At 40.6% G+C, this 16,149-nt stretch overlaps 1 protein-coding gene and 1 long non-coding RNA gene across 5 annotated transcripts in view; one reads left to right on the top strand and one right to left on the bottom strand.

The window, feature by feature from the left end:
* LOC141924914 (uncharacterized) overlaps positions 1-12,827 on the bottom strand; it is a 110,746-nt gene extending 97,919 nt beyond the window's left edge. Inside the window, exons 1-3 of the long non-coding RNA XR_012623700.1 lie at positions 12,760-12,827; positions 12,498-12,544; positions 11,311-11,381 (exon numbers count right to left, since the gene is read on the bottom strand). This is a non-coding gene — a long non-coding RNA (uncharacterized LOC141924914). The remainder of the gene's footprint in view (positions 1-11,310; positions 11,382-12,497; positions 12,545-12,759) is intronic.
* A 105-nt stretch (positions 12,828-12,932) lies between these two features.
* The window catches only part of SPOPL (speckle type BTB/POZ protein like), a 39,622-nt gene continuing 36,405 nt past the window's right edge, over positions 12,933-16,149 (top strand). For all 4 annotated transcript variants that reach the window (XR_012623745.1, XR_012623744.1, XM_074828549.1 and 1 more), the window contains exon 1: positions 12,933-13,187. The gene's annotated coding sequence lies outside the window, so the exon portion shown is untranslated. The remainder of the gene's footprint in view (positions 13,188-16,149) is intronic.

The raw sequence follows: 16,149 nt of genomic DNA, 5'->3' as shown, positions 1-16,149 counted from the left end.
TTGGAATAGTAGAAACATTCTGTGTCTGTTATACAATTCCTTAGTTTTGGTTTTTCATTAGGAAACATTTTAGAGGTCAGTTTAAAATAAAAAAAAAAAAAAAAGAAAAAGAAAAAAGATGAAATCATGTAACTTGATGATAGAAAAAAAAGTGAAACATTTCTATGGTGGGTCAAGCTGACGGCTCATCTGAGACAACTCAGCTGTTTTGGGAGGCAGTTTTCCTGGAAGATGGGGTATTTCTGTGCCAGTTGTTAGAAAAGTCAGGAAACAACATATCATCTTGTGAGGAATTTTTCTGATTGCCAGTCCACTGATCTCACAATGCTGAAGTTCTCTTCTCATGGTCACATATCAGTTGCTTATCAGTGTTGCTGGAATAAGATTACAGATCTGCCAGTCAGCCAGAACCCAAGTTGTTCCTGGTCTTACAGCAGAGTAGCAAATACAGCAGTCAGCTTTTTCTGGATAATAGGTGTGCATATGGAAAACCTTGGAGACAATCTTGTCACACAACTTGTGTTCTTTCTTGGTAGTCTCTGTATGTGCTCGCATGTGCTTCAGCTTTCACCTCCTTTAGGGAGCAAACACTGGGACACTTTTGCCCACACAACTCTCAGTAATATTTAAGGTAAGCATTTTACTTCCTGCCTTTTGTCTGTTTTCTCTACATTGAACTGCAACGTCTGCTTTCTCAGATAGTGTCTGCCTATTCTGCTTCCCAGTTCCTTTACCTTGAACATCTGTATTTCTTCTGCATTAATCACTATTAATGTTTTGATCCCTTTCACTCCACAGCCTCATTATGTCTCAGGTCACAGTTCTCATCACACACTTATTACCCATTCCAGTATTTCAGGAGTTATTCCTAGTAACAGTGTCAATCATTTTATGTCCTTGCTTCCCCCCGGTTTTATCTTTATAATTTCATCATCGTTTTCATGGTTTATGGTAAGATTTAATTCTTGTTTCTGATATCATGCAAGTTCTGGATATCCAGGTGACCAGATGGCCAGTCTGTAGATGTTGCATTTTTGTCTTGATAACTGCATTTCCTGCCATGTTGTGGTGTCATGAATCTGTTCGATGACACCAAATTTCATCTAGGGAGTGCTTTACTCTCTCTTTAGGGAGAGCTCAAGCTTTACAGTCAAATTGTTCTTTATCTACTACTTACAGAAATCCTAGAATTGTGGCAAACGTCTGAGTCATGTGCATATAGATTTGTGCTGTCTCATCTATACTCGTCTCTCTTGCAACTTGTACTTCTCATCTAAGTGCCATCCAATTTATTACTTGCGTGAAAATTCCTTATAGCATATGAATTGGAAAAGCTTGAAATGCTGCAGGTTTTCAGCCATTATTGCTGCTCAACTTAAGCCTTATCTTCATGGCTAGTACTAACACCTTTCTTAATTTGCTTTTTTTCAGGTAAGACACAACAGTCAGCAACAGCATAGAAATGGGCCCTACACTTCAAAGGTTGCCTGGGTCTAAAAAGAGATAATTAAGGCTTTATTAACCAGTATGCCATACTGTATAACTGCAACTTTGCTATGAACTAAAATGTTGTACTATGAGGAGCACAGATTTTTCTCTTCCAGCATTGTCCCTAACTGCTCCCAGGAACCATTCTGGCAGTTCTGTACCCTGAAGTCCTGGGGTCAGGTCCTCAGATGCATCCCTTATCTGTACAAATGTGTTTGCACAAACCTCCACTCTTCTTGTACTCTTTTTCTGAAAGTCCTGTTGTGTATTTGTACTCTTTTATTCAGTGCACAGAGAGAAGAGCAAGTAATATTGACCATTCAATAACTGAAATACTCTGATAAAGAGGCTAACAATGTAAAACACTGTTTTCTATTTATTTCAAAGAAAAATATTGATAGACTTATCTTTTTAAATAAGCCAACAGAAAAACAATGTCACCATCCACATTTTTCATAAGTAAATATATTTGACACTGATGAGGAACCCTCATGAACTAGTTGTTTTTTAAGTTCCTCTTGTGCCTGTTCATTTAAGTAGAAAAAAGCCAAATTCCCAAGCTTGGGTAAAAGCATTTGAGACAAGGTGCACACACTTATGAGATAAGACCTATTCACCTCTATGCACATGAGAAGTCAAGAAACTAAAAGCAAGTGAAAGGTAATATTAACTGAGATAAACAGCTGGCAAGTACAAGGGAATTCTTTCCCTTCACTGGAAAAGAGATCATGCTGTTAACATCTGGGATTTGCTAAGGAAAACAAGTCTTTGAAATTATTTATCTTCATCATATCTTGGATAATTACTTAAAGTTTGCCTAGAATGAGCTTTCATGTCAGAGGTTTTGAAAGTCAATTTACTTGAAGCAGATAGTACTGACGGAGTAAAAGCACAGTTAGTTCTCTGCTAAATTCAGGGCTCAGTGTTGACAGTCCTTCCTTGGACTGAAGGCATGCAGTCCTGAGCTCACAAGGGTAGAAGCTAGGGATGCCATAGTGAGTTTAGGGATGCCACTAGTGAGTTTAGATAGGACCACATGTCTAGAAAACTAGTAGTGGGAAGTATTTAGAGGGTGTGGATCCTTCTGTTCCACATCAGAAGGTGAGAACTTACAAATTTTTGTTAAAGGCAGAAGTAGATTCTTTACAATAGAACTGCTTCACAGAGAGCTGAATTTTTGCAGATGGATACACAGACATTTCTTAAAACTGTGGGCAAACCTTTAATTAAAACATATTAAAAAGCATTACAGTATTCATTCTGGCACCAACTCCAATTTCTCTTGATATTGAACTTCCTCCTGTATTAAAGGTTTGCCTTCACTGCCTAAAAATGTTCTTTATCTGCATGTGTGTACGTGTATAGTACACCTGGTGAAAAACTCTTGTCATTAGCTTTAGGTTTTCTTTAGGCTTTCTGCTTTCTCAGACACATCTATGGAAGTTATTTCTATAGACAAAGATTTATTTTCTCTCACTTTCTATGCAGCTGTTCAGACAAAGATATCATACCAACACTAAATTTCCTCCACTGTTCTAGGCTTTGAATTAGCCTGTAACAACTCCAAGATATTAACATATGTGAAAGGTCTTTTCCTTCCATAAAATCTTTGAAATAAAAACTGATGTACTTATTATCCATACAGGATTTTGGTGAAGTGTTACAAGACTTGACATGAGAATTATCTAACGAAAATCTGTAGCCTGCATTCTGCAGGTTAACCCTATTTATTTGTCCTTTTCTTAACTTGGACAGACAAGTTCTTTTCTCAGGACCAGAAGTAACACTTTGGAAAGCATCTACTTTTATAGGTTTCTTTATATTAAGCAAAACATGCCACCATAAACTGTTTTCAGCATAGGTGACAGACATATTTTCTTTTAAATTGTAGATGGGAGGTTTTCCTCCAGTGTGTTTTGAGCTTTTTGTTTTGCTTTTTTTCCCCGTTGACGCAAACTAACCACTTGCATACAGGTGCTCAAAAGATGCTTCAGAGAAACCACACTGACAACAGTATGTAGAAAAAAATAATCTCAGTAATGGTTGATGAAGCTTTGTCAACAAAGACTGATCAAAGTACTAAAACTAAATCATTCTCTATCCAAACGTTATGGAATTTATAGACTCCTTCATAGAGTACTGGATGAAAAATTAGAGCAGATTTCTAGAACAACAGAATACCAAAGCTACAAATCAAAAGTACTTCAAAGGCGCTTTGATTAACTGAACTAGAGTTATGTATTGTGCCAGTAGATCTCTGTTTCCTTCTTGCCAGGTATTGTTTCTTGCCTCTCAAAATAAACTGACTGTATTCAGCAGTGACCTTAAAATTATCATTAGGGAGATATGACTCAGAGAACCTTGGATAGCCTCAAGCTATTCTATGTTTATGAGATCACGGCTTCCTTTGAATCTCTTCATTTTGAGGAAATGCTGCTGTTTTCTGTTGTCTTAAAGCTTGCAGGACCAAACAGATGTTTTAAATGACAGATCTGAGCTTTGACTGTGTTCTTAGAAGACATTTTTTAGAGTTTCAGCCATGATTGCCAATGACTTTGAGATAACACACTTCATCTTCAAGTTTTTGTTGGCACTTAAAGGCAATTCAAGGTAGTTATGCAGAATGAACATATTTAACCTTTTCCTTTTTAATTAACTACCACATATGCTTGTAAAAACACCTTGAAATACTAAAATTCAAAGGACATATAACATTCCAATTATGCAACAACTGAAGGGCAAGCTATCTGTCCGTCTGGTAGCTATCTGGTCTTTATCACCAGGACTCACTAAGGAACTATTATTTACATTTTCTGAATTTCAATACAGTATGTTGCAATTGTTCCACAGTGAATTCCTGCTTTTTAGAAATGACCATTACTGAACCAGGTTCTATACCACTATGGATAATTCTGTTGAAATCAATACTCAGGCATAAAAGAGTCACATGAAAAGATCAGATTCTAAATTTCAAGTATTTAATGTAAAGTAGTTGAAGTATAAAGAAAGAGTCGAAAGAAATTAAGCAACTCAACTTCAAGTTGCAAGAAAATTGGGCTTTTAATATATGTATAGGAAAACCATGGAAAATTCTTTTTTAATGAATAGATACAGAATGAAACCCGCATGCAAATATGCTGTATCATGATGTATAATTACTGAAAATATCACATCTTTCCAAATCAATGGTGTCAATAGACTGTTTTAAAAAAAAAGAAGCTACTTTCACCTTTTGATAAAAGTGGGATTTTGACCTTGTCTAAGTGTAATGTGCATGCGAGTTTACTGTATAATTTTGCTCACCAATTAGCATTTGTGTTATGTAAATTTGGTAAAGCAGTTGAAAGCTAAAATCTCAAATGAAGTTTGCATCCAATTACAGTATTGTAAAACGATTCTAACAGTTTTATCACTTTATATTTCTTATACCAGAGAAAATCTGACTCAGAAGACCATTATCTGTCTTGATCTACCTTTTCCTGACCAGCAGTTTTAAGCTATCTACAGAGAAAGAATATTCATCTGAGCTTTTGCTCTAGGAATAGGATACTTCCATGCTGGTCTCTCAAATCCCAGAGCAAAAAGAAGCCATTCAGCTTCATTCAGCTTATGAATGGTAATATGTCTTGAGACACAAAATGCTTGCCAGCAAGGAGAAAGGAACTAGATGAAAACATCAACAGTGCAAAATCTGTGCTAATGAGAACTACAGCACTTAAAGCACACACTGATCTGTAAAAAGGTGTTAAGTCTAAATAGATGCCAAAATAAATAAAAATAGATAAGAAACCCTTGTATTGCCTTAAAAAGAAAAAGTTAGCCATGTCAAAATGTCAAATATCAAGCATCTATTAGAAATCATCACTGGGCTGTTCTGTGTTCTCCAGTTGGTATTTATCATTCGCACTGGTATCCTTCCAATAATCCTGAAAGGTGTTTGATTTTTTTTTCTTTTTTCTGGTATTCAGCATATGCTATATATCCTAACTTCTATTCATAGCAAACAGTGAATCATTTATTGTGCAAATCTCCAATATTTCTTAGAGATTAAATTCAGTGAGCCTGTATCTTTTCAGCAAAACTCAGGAACCATTCCGCTTAGAAGATTTTCTAATAGAAACTCATACTTATTGCACTGGTTACGTTACTTTGACTACTGTTATACACATATATTATTATAGTTTATTATCTAGTGCACATGGTCCAGCACACTTTCAGATTATCTTTACTTGAAGGATAGCTGCAACATTACATTTTAACCACTCAGACTTTCCGAAGACTAGATCAATAATAGCTAATGGTATTGAGTAAACTTGTGTAAATTATGATTTTGGGGGGATGGCAAAATTGAAAAATTAGAAAAAACAGCCAGCAGAATGCTTGCATTTCTCAGAAAAAAATATGAAAAACCAAAAGGAATTTATGGTCAAACAAACATGCTGTTTGATACACAGTAAAAGCATGTTTCATGTAGGGGTTAATTAACCTTCTGAATGAACAAAGGTCAACTTCAGTATAAAACATGAAAGCATGAGCTTTCAATTTAATATTTCTCCCCAAATCCTTTTTTTTCCATATGTATTGTTTCCTACAAAAATTTGCATAATAGGGAAAAAGAAAAGAATAAGAAAAATACAAGAACTTTTTTGTGAAATATGCAGAATTGAAAATAGGCAATTGCATGTGGACCTCATAAATCCATGGGTAAATTATATCAATTGTGCGAAAATCAGTAAATATCCAGTTACTTGTCCTGTATATTTGGAAGGTGTAAAAATAGGCCTTTACTGAAATGACAGTGCTGGTTTATTTTAGTCATTATTCAAAGCTATACATTTAGCGTTCCATGCTAAAAATGTTAGGTTCGCAAAGTATGACAGCTTAGTCCTATAAAACACTAAGTTAGAAGGAATATTGGGTATTTACTATGCATAGAGACAACTGAGCCACATCCTGTCATGAAACTCGAGAGAACTGGGAGAATACTGATGTTGAAAAGTACTCTTGTGAGGAGTATAATTAAGGATTTTGTTTATCAGCGAGGAAGCAGGAGGCCATTTCAAGAGGCAACACCACAGAATCTCAAAACCAAAAAGGATAATAAAGTTCAAAACAACTTCTCTTCCTTACGTTCTGAATTGAGGTGTGGTTTTTCCCCTCTAAATGTGCCTTAGCAAGTTGATCTTCTTTCAGTGAAGAATCTATTGATTCTTCTGTGGATCTATTTGTATCTCTCTGCAACAACTGAATTATATTCAGATGCTGTTTTTACCTGAATTTATAAATGATGATGTTTGGGGCTCACATAAAATTCAGAACTTCGTTCTTGTTCCTCCCTCTATGAAAGTGATTTTTAAAGGCATTTTAAGAGTTACTTGGTATTGAAATGAGGAAAAACTGTGCATTTGGCTTCATTATCAAATTTATGAGTATAAGCCACAAAGCAAAATTTGCTCTTTATTGTTGCTTTCTGGTATGAAAAGTAGCTTGCACACTCTCTGAAACAAAAAGTCTGTAGAAGAGTATGCCCCTTTGAGTTTCATTGCTTTTTGGAGAGCAGAGGGAAGTAGAGGAGGAAAGATTCAGTATTATGTTTAAAAATACAGAGTTTGATTTTACTTCTCTTTGGGAAAGGAGAGGAATGGTGATTTGCAAAGAACTTAAAACAGGCTTTCTCCTCCGTTAGCGAGATCTGAAAAGAATATTGCATTCACCAAAAAAATCATCTTTCCCACTCAAGACTATTACAAAAATTTTACCACATCCAGGAATGTATTTAGTTTCCACGTTACAGCCTGGGAAACTATACTTCTAAAGAAATCTGAACAAAGCGCAAAGGCTGTTGTAGTTCGTGTTTTTAATTGTATACACAGTCAGCAGTACTGATTCCTCTATTTAGTCTGCCTATCACTTCCCATTATGAAAAAAAATCTCATCGTACACGTGTGTGGGGGGAGAAAGGGTTGTTTAATTTGAAAGATCTGCAAATGTGTCATGATTGCAGCAGGGAACATGAACGTGGAAGCAGCAGTAGCTGTCAGGTATGTGTCTTCTTGAGCACATCAAATAATAGCACTGGTTTGCCATCTTATTTGTGATCCTCAATGACACTGCAATGGCAGTGAAGAGAGGGTACGGTAGAAAGAACCTGGGACACAGCACACAGTTATAGTCACAGTTATGGAGTTCTAGAAAATATGAATGAATTCAACAACTTATACATGCATGAAGGAAAAATAAGGAAAAAAGTATATTTGTAGGGGTAGATAACTGAAAGGAATCTGGGAATTTTTTGGACAAAAAACTGGTGATAACATGTTAGAGAACGCTAAGGAAGAACTAACCAAAGATGGGTGGCAATTTGCAGCCCGCCATTCTGCAGAGAACTTAATGTCATGTAGTGCTGCAACCAGTCTCCACTGACTTTTCTGTCATTCTGCATTAAAGAAATATCCATAGGAAATGGATATATCCATATCCATATCATACCTGCTCTGAAGTCCTTACTATCTATTTTAAGGTGTAACAGTGAATAGATCAAACACAGAAAGAGAAACTGAAGGAAAGGAACATGACAATACAAAGCAAATTCTATTTAATAATTCTTTTTTAACGCTATTACCATATAAACTTCCCTTGAACTAAAATGTGTTGCAAAGCTGACTAAAACTGTGTGGGAAACATTTGGCTGTCTTGTGAAAGTCAGAAAACTCAAATGTTTTCACATTTCACATTTTGCATGAAAATCCTTTAAGTGTTTATTTATTTGTTTTTGATGAAAGAAGAAAGGGAAGCTCACACAGAACAGCTGCTGAGCTCAGGCAAAGACTGGAAGTTGCAAGTTCATGTCTCTGCTAAAATTAATGTTTGTTTATACAAAGTATAAACAGGGAAATACAGGGAATATTCCAATTGAGTGTCACCCAGTAGTTTGGTGGTTAAGATTTTACCTGTGATGTGAAAGACAGGAGATCAAAACTCTCACTGAATCAGGAAAAAGAGACTTGAATCTGACCCACCCAACACCAGTAGGCTCTTTGCTATAGCCACCGGAACACTGTTTATTCATACAGTCTCACCCTCCTCCCTCAGAAGAAACTTCATTTTTGCTAAAACCTTTCTGCCAAAAGTAGCATATATTTTACAGTGAAGAGTGCTGGTTTCAAAACATTGACCTTTTCAAGTGAAGACCCATTCTGTTAAAACCTTACTGAATAATTTTAGGGCTGTATCACTAACTTGTAAGAAATGAGTTGTTTGTTGCAGCTTAACAGGTTTTATTATTTTCTTTTTCAGGAAGAAAATCTAGACAGAAACTATAAAAAGAAGTTAAGGTGGAAAAGTCAATCTAAACTGGGTAATGCCTTAATACCCTAGAAATTCAAATTCCAAAAAGCAATGCAAATTCCAAAGTTTTAGTCACTGTATTATAAAGCCACTATATTATAAAAAACAAAAAAACTTCCCTGCTGAAATTTTGTACACTTTTAAAACTGACCATAAAATTGTTACTTACACCAGGCTTTGCATTTACTTAATGCAAAATCACCCATACATCTTGGCAGTGCATTTGCAATGTTGTCTGCTTGCTCTTTTAAAAGTAAATAGGGTAGAATAAAATAAGATATTATGGATTTATCATGATTCCACCAGAAAGTGCTCTCATTTGGACAATGGACAGGAAAGAAAAATAGAAAACATGTGACACTAACATTATCTTGGGTTGCTTGCCATTGATTTTTCTAGCATAAGTTAATAAAAATTATTAACTTGATTTAAAAAATAGATGAAATTAATATTCTTGCCTTGAATTTCTTTCAAAAAGCTTATTTTAGTGATATAATCCTGTTGTGAATCTTGAAAACATTGCAGCAATGTGCTTACACACGTATGTATGTGTGTATAATGCTTCCTTCACCAAAAAGATCTCAAAGAGGTTTATAATGAATCTGTAATTAGAATATATCATTTCTCCATTGAAATGTGGCTACCTGTTGGGTGGAGAATGCCTTCCACTTGTAACTTCATCTTGAAAATCATTTAAATACACATTTACATACACAACTACTTCCTTTAAGCCTGTGGGACTGCCCATATGCTTAATACTGAAAACAATCTATTTTACATGATCTGAGAGTTAACATCATCATATACAGCAGCTGAATTCAGACAGTTCACCTCATATCACAAAACAAGAGTGAGGAAATCTGGTCAATAACCTAGAATAAAATCTTTCAAACAGAAGCACAGGAAATCTGGTGTTTAATATACAGCAGACAGAATTTGTATTTTGAGGGGTTTACCTAAGGTGAAAGTCCCAACAGCCTGAAACTTGATCACCCTGGAAGGAGGAAAGACTGCATTGCCTGTTCAGACTAGAGCACTTAAAATCTCCAAATACTAATCCTTTTATAACGGTATGTTAATGTGCTTCCTTATTCTATCAAGGAGCATTCTGTAAAGAAACCCCTAAGAATTGTGAGGTAAGGTGTTTGGAAAAGTCAGCCCTCAAGAAGGGATCCAGATTGACTGTAGTAGAGGAATATTATCACTTGGACTAGATGATCGTTGCAGGTCCCTCCCAGCTGAAATTATTCCTTATCCTCCCCTTCCCTTCCTCCCCTCCCCTCCCCTCCCCTCCCCTCCCCTCCCCTCCCCTTCCCTTCCCTTCCCTTCCCTTCCCTTCCCTTCCCTTCCCTTCCCTTCCCTTCTCCCCTCCCCTCCCCTCCCCTCCCCTCCCCTCCCCTCCCCTCCCCTCCCCTCCCCTCCCCTCTCCTCTCCTCTCCTCTCCTCTCCTCTCCTCTCCTCTCCTCTCCTCTCCTCTCCTCTCCTCTCCTCTCCTCTCCTCTCCTCTCCTCTCCTCTCTTTTTTTCTGATTTCCCAATGAAGAACCACACCAGTGGTTCCCACTGCACCACCACAGTGCAGTGGTGTCCTAGTTTTGGCTGGGACAGAGTTAATTTTCTTCCTTTCAGCTGATACAGTGCTGTGTTTTGGATTTAGTGTGAGAATAATGTTGAAATATTGCTCTGTCCCAGTGGAAGCTGGGAGGAAAGAACATCTACAAAAGTGTTTTTCTTCTTCGGGCTTTAATCTCTTTTTAGACAGTAAAGTAACAGCACCTTTCCCTGAAAAGCTTTGAAAAGTATAAATACCCCCAAGTTTCTGCCAGAAAGTAGTGTATATTGTAAGTGCGTACTCCTATGGGGCTTCCAGCCTGGTTTGAGAAAGTACAATCCAGGGAGTTCACTCTGGACCCAGGAAAGTTTGGTCATCCCTCTGGTCTCTGCCAGAATCTTTGCTCTGCAAGCGTGCTTAATCATTTCACTCCCTCTTGTTTTTCTCTACCATTTTCTGTCCTGCCTAATTAGATTACAAACTCTGTTTGTCTCATATGTTTTGTAAAATATCTGGCATAAAGGGCCACTTATCTCAATTGACCCACTAAGTGCTGCCATAATGCAAATAATACCGATCCATCCTGGCGTGACAGTATTTCACCTTAATGTCACACCAGAGGCTGATGCTATGTGGTGCACTTTAATTTAGTGCTGAGGAGAAACAAACACAGGTATGAAAATGGGAATCTAAGGGGGAATAGGAGGAAATGGGACTGAGCAGTGGATGAAAAGTACTGGAAAATAAATTAAACTTCTGCTAAAACCAACTGGAGACTCCAGATCTGGAAAGCGCTAGTTGCTTTGCTTAGCAACCATTTACACACCCTTCTGTGGCATTTGCCCACACACGCAGGAATATTATGGATCTGAGGGTGAGCAAAAGAACTTTTCAGCCCAAGGGATGCATGAGCTGTAATCTCACCTTTTGTCTGCTGACAAATACGCATGTGTTTTTCACAGCTTCTGTTAATGATCCATCTTTGCAGACTTTCTCTAGAGTGGGATTTAAGGGAGATGGTAGTTACTATATACGAAGATTCACTTGGCTCACTGCTTTTCCTATGCGCTAAGTTACTCTATTTAAATCGTAAGATTCCCATTACCGGCTCTTCAGTTACGAGTCATTCCTATGCACCCAATTTCCAGTAGCAGAGACTGAATTCTGCCTTGTGAAAGAGTGGACATTTTTCACTCCCCACTTGCAAGAGCATCTCCAAGCACTGAACTATTCAGCTCACAATACCAAGAATCCTGATAGTCTGTGTTCTACTGGTGTCTCATACAACCAGCCAAGGTTTTCTTCTAAGTAATGGGACATATAAAAGGTAACAGCCTGGTCCTCCTCCAAACATCCTGTTCAGCTAAATGGAGTAAGTCCTGGCTGTGGCTGTAAAGCTATTTCCTACAAGGACTGGTATGAAAGACTAAAAACAAACAAAAACTGCTGAGCCATTTGAAAATACAGTGCAATGTTGGACAGGTTCCTGAAATAGTTCTGAGTGAACTAGTAATATCAAAAGCAGTATGGCCCTGCCACCGCAGTTCTTCTCTGCAGGATGAATTATCCAGGGCACTCTGCCTCACTAATGCAGTTGTATTGATTTTGAGACCTTGCTAGCTTGGGTATCCTTATGCAGCACAATGCTGCGTATATGTATTCTTAGGGCTCATTCTCAAGAGAGACAATTAAGGTGTCACTGAGTCGTAATTGTCTCCATAGATGGTATGTTCCTCAAAGACCTGGCCCTTAGAAAAACAAATCGCTTATTTCCAAGCCTCCACAAAGAAGTTTGCATTACTGTATACAGAATTTAGTTATAACACCACTTATTTTTAGAAGCAGCTAGGAAGGTATGTCGATGATTTAGAGAAATTAATTCTACCTGGGCTAAAGGAAACAGATCTGAGCAACAACTGTTGGGTGGTGAACACCTGTGGGAGGACACTGAAGCACGCCAGTCAGGGAGTTTTTCGGGGAAGGACGCGAAGCCCACGCCAGAGACAGCGAGGAGCCGACCTGTGCTTCCGGTAAGATGCTGAGAAAACCCACATCAGCACTGTCCACGGGGGAGCGGTTACTGAGGGCTGGTTCTTGCCAGCTCCTCATACCTGGTAGCAGATGGAGCTCACGAGTGTCATTTTCAGGTTAACTTCATCTGGGGAAAAATGAATAAGGTAAGACGGAGACCTCAGAAGCCCCAGGTCTGCCCCGCAGCGTGGACCAGCCGGCGACCGGGGGTGACAACCGGGCACTTCCCTCAGGGGAGGGCTCCCGGCCCCACCCAAGGCGGCACCGCCCGGCCCGGCCCACCCCTCCCCTCACCCGGGGCCTTCCCCGAGGCGCCCGCCGCTTCCTCCGGGCACCGCGCACCTTCCCACAGCCGCTCGCACCGGGGGGAGGGTTGGCGGCCGCCGCCCGTCGCCCTCAGCCGCCCGGACCCTCCGCCCCGCCCTCGCCAACGGCCGGTCTCGCGCCCCGCCCCGCGCGCCGCGGGGGAGGGGGCGGGGCCGCGCGCGAGGGCCCGGATGGAAGCGGCGCGGCGCGAGGCGGCGTGACCCCTCCCTGCCCGGAAGTGGCTGTGGCGGCGGCAGGAGCGGCGGCAGCGGGGCCGTACGGGAGCCGCGAGGTGCCGAGCGTGGGGAGGGGCGGCAGCGGGTCTACGGCGCGGGCAGCGATGTGGCTCCGCCACCGCCCGGCCTCGCCGCTTCCGCCTCCCGCCGGGCATCGGTGACCGTCACACCTTCCCCCGCCCCGGCAGTATGAGACCCGCCGCGCCGCCCAGCCAGCGCCGCGCTCCGGTACGTACCACCCCGGCCCGGGGGGGGGCGGGGTGTGGGCGGCGGGGGGCGCGCTGCTGCCGGGCGGGGCGCGGGGCGGGCGGCCTTTGTTGTGCTCTCCGCTGCCCATCGCCTGCGCCAGCGGGGCGCGGCGGGCCCGGGGCCCCCCGCCCGGGGCAGCGGCCTGCGGGGCCCTTCTCCGGGGAGGCGGCGGCAAACCGCGGTGCTGCCGGCAGGGCCGCGCCCGCCCGGCGCGTCGCCTTTGCTCCGGCGGAGCCGGCGCTGGCCCGGCGCGCACCGCCCGGCCGGGGGTGTTCCCCGTATGTAATCCCTACGGGGGGCGGGCGCGCTCGGTGGCGGCGCAGGCCCTGGCGGGAGTGCTGTCAGCCGCGCGGCCGCGGAGCGCCTTCGTGCGAGGCAGCCTTGAACATTTTTATTTTCCGCCTGTGCTCGTTGTTACCCGAAACTGCGAGGTGACAGTTTGTTCCGGGAGTTCTCCTCTTGGAAGGAAAAAAAAAAAAAAAAAAAAAGGGTTTTTGGCTGCCTTCTTTAGGCCGTGGCAAACTTTTTGGGGAGTCTGTGGCAGCAAGTGAATAATGTTGAAAAGCTGATGGTTGGTTCATCCGTGCTGCGTGCACCATTTTATACGTGGTCAGGAAGTGGAGTTGACTAACACCGGTTTTCACCTGATGATGTCACTACTGAAATTCACCGGAGTCCGGTGAAATTTGCGTCACACGAAGGCTGTTCGAGAGCAGAAGTGGTTGAGGAGGAGCGTGAAGAATGGAAAAAAGCAAACCAAGGAAAACAGCATGAGAGCTGTTGATGGGTTCACCATGTTTTATCTTAAAACGTAGCTTTGCTTTGTGAAGATATTCTTAACTTGTTGTCTAAAATGGTGTTAAGAGTTATAAAAATAGTAGTTGAACAAAAAGGATTGTTTCTAACCTCCTGCCAGGAAGAACAAGCTGTGAGAGTCAAGCTGGGTCGTTCCTTATTCTTATCAGTTCGGCAGAATGCATTATTTTGATAGCTATCCCATATGGTTAGAGGAATTTGTACCACAGTGGTGCTGAAGCTGAGCCATTTGTATGACTGCCAACGCATTTTGTTTAACTGTTAAAAAGTTTTCTTCCTTTTTTTGTTTTTACTAAAAAAATCTATTGTTTCTGGAAGTAAAAATCCATTCTTAGAGGGACACTTAGCAGTCACTGTCACTTCTAAAAGTGTTTTACCTGGCTTTTCTATCCTGGCCTTCTGGGATGTGTGACTAGGACAAACATAAATGTTTGTGAAGGATCTCCAGTGTGTGTCGACTGCACAGTATTTCCCCCCTGCTCTGTCAGTGGGTATTTGCTTGGGAAAGGGAAAATAATTTTTAAACAATATCCCTTTTGTCTATAAAGCTGCAAACATGGTAGGGTTTGGTACATCACCATAAACTACTTTTAACTCTCTTCTGGAAACCTGAGATTTTAAATATCCAGAAATACGCTTAGTGTTATATTGCTTTGAAACAGCTTTCTGCCAAACTTTTAACTTTGGTACTTTGCGGTCTGCTTCTAAACTGTCAGTGAAAATACAGAATTTCATTCTGAACTTGCATAGGCTTTGTAAGCTACCTGTTGCTATTAAAAACTTGTATATGCTATAGACAAATATAAAATGAATTTGAAAAGCCACCAAGCTTTTTCTGGCCCACTGATTTCAACTATCAGTGCACACTGCTTACAGTTCTTGGATGTTCAGTTGAAATCCCATATTATAAAACTACCTTTTTCTTTTTTTCTATATGTTATGTTTATCTGTTAATTTTTATGTGTTTGAAAGCACCTAAACATAAATATACAGGAGAGATAATGAAACCAGTTGTCATTAACAGTCTAAGCTGAAGTGGAAAAGAAATAGCTGAGGGCAGTAATAGGTGGTGTAGTTACGACTTGTGTGTAGATCTTGTTGTCTTCTCTTTTTATTCATTCTTCCTTGGTTTTCTGTCTGCATTTGTTGTTTTCCCACTCTTTCATATACAGTCTCTTCACATCTCTACCTTATCTGTTCAGTTTTTTCTCTTTATATCTTATGCCCTGTAGAAATGATGGTAGTTAGATATTTGTCCTGTTAATTTGTTTTTAGGTTCTGGGGTATGCTCAGAAGCAGGCTTCTGTGTGTCTTGCATTACAAAACTACCCCATCTCATTTTGGTTTGGGTTTTTTGTGTTGTTTTTTCCCCCCCCCGTTGATGACAAGTGGATGTTTGTGGTATTTTTTTTCTGGCAGTTTTTTGTGGCAGGCTTATATGCTCCTTACAGGCATTTCTGTCTCTTTGTAAAAAGCAGTCTGCAACATGCTTCCCTTTCTGCTTCCAGAGTATTTAGCAAAATGTGGTTAAGTGTAAGGAAACCTCAATGAGATTGTTACACTCATTAAAAGCAGTAACCTGATACCTGTAATCGTGAATTCCTGTGATCTTTAAAATATGGTGCCCTGGATCAAAACACGAAGACTCTGAAAAGTGTCAGTGTTGTTCCCTTCTCACTTTTTTATTTTACATCTTCCCTCACTAACGATGTTAAAGCATTTTGCCTTCTTAAGAGTCACAGTGTTTCCTTAACCATCTCCATCAAATCACCTAATATGCCACACAGTCCAACTAATGATAGGGCAGGAAAATTATGTACTTGAGGATATATTAACTTGTTTGAATTACATAGTTTCAGAAGTCTATTAGCATAGTGAAGTTGGAGGGACACCCAGCCCTCCCCTGACTCCACAGAGGTCATCAGGCTGAGGAGGAAGAGCAGTTGGGTAGGCAAACAGGCTCTGTGTTTTGTCACGTCCTGGGCCCTGCATTTTTAGGACAAAATAGAAGGCCCTTGCCTCAGTCGTTGTCTAATGCCGGCTCCATCACATCAGAGATGTGCTCCTCAAGAGGTTTTCATACCTTGGCTCTTGGTTCCCTTTCCTCTCTCTGCAAAATGCGTGC

Source organism: Strix aluco, chromosome 6 (genome assembly GCF_031877795.1).
Source record: "Strix aluco isolate bStrAlu1 chromosome 6, bStrAlu1.hap1, whole genome shotgun sequence".
Taxonomy (NCBI): Eukaryota; Metazoa; Chordata; class Aves; order Strigiformes; family Strigidae; genus Strix; species Strix aluco.
This window is presented reverse-complemented; position numbering and strand designations above follow the sequence as displayed.